Genomic DNA, 1119 nt, shown 5'->3' on the forward strand with positions numbered 1-1119 from the left:
CCTGAGAATTGGCTTCCAACACTTTATGATAAATGCTGGTTCTTGTACCATCTCTTTGTGGGCTATTTCCTCCACCAGACTTGGCAGATTTTCTTTAGTTGGGAGTACACGGCAGTTGTGACTGCTGAGTATACTAAGGAGTTCATCCGTATCTGCCTCTTTGAAGTTGCTAATTGCCTCAGTTAGCACATCCTTCTCAGTTGCGCTGATATAGTTGAAGAAAGCCTCCAGTAGATTGTCTGAGCAGGAGAGAGATAGCGCCTCTGTAAGGAACGGAGGGGCAAGTTGGACTGGAAATAACTGAAATTTCTGCCATCCAAAGGCCAAGATGCGAGCAACAGCAGTCCACTCTTTCTCTTGGAATTTGTGGTACAAAATTGGGATCTTCTAGTTGGTTCCACAGGTCTTTGATGCATAAAACTTATCCCAGAAATCAGTGAGGCAGTCTGTGGTGACCCCACTCCCAACTCCAGCCTCCACATCGCCACGTTCAAGCACACGCCTGATTGAAATATTAGCATCCAGTATGCAGTTGTCTGTAAATGCTTCAATCATGTCGACAAGACAGTGTGTTTTGCGGATCACAATGACTTGCTTCTCAACTACATTCTCTGGATTTGCAAAAAAATCAATGGCCATCGTGCTGGTGGAACTTGAAGCCTGCTCAGAATCCACAATGTCAATAATATCTTCTTCCATCTCAGCTACCACTACTGCTTCTATTTGATGTTCAAAGACTGTGTTTGTGCCGCTTTCTTGTTGGTTGTCAACTGGCCAGGAATCTGTACTTCCTGTGGTGTTAATGTGTAGAGGTGAGTATATCAGAGTGTCAGCAAGACCATCGACAAGTTCATAAGGCATGTTAGTGTCATATCCAAGTACAATAACTTCATTGTCACTGGATAAATCTAAAAGAGGCTGACCTGATGTTTGAGAAGCAGGAGTTGCTTTGAGTGTTGAGGTAGTATTGGGACTGCTCCAAGAGAAAGGCCTACTGTCGTACCGAGGTCTTTTGACAGGAGTGGGGGAGAGCAGTGATAGGCTGGATGAGGATGAAGATACATGTTCAGCTGGCCCAAGTGTGTTGGATGTGTCAGGTGAAAAGGGCATGTCTGTTGT

The sequence above is a fragment of the Etheostoma cragini genome, chromosome 21 (assembly GCF_013103735.1).
Source record: "Etheostoma cragini isolate CJK2018 chromosome 21, CSU_Ecrag_1.0, whole genome shotgun sequence".
NCBI classification, from domain to species: Eukaryota; Metazoa; Chordata; class Actinopteri; order Perciformes; family Percidae; genus Etheostoma; species Etheostoma cragini.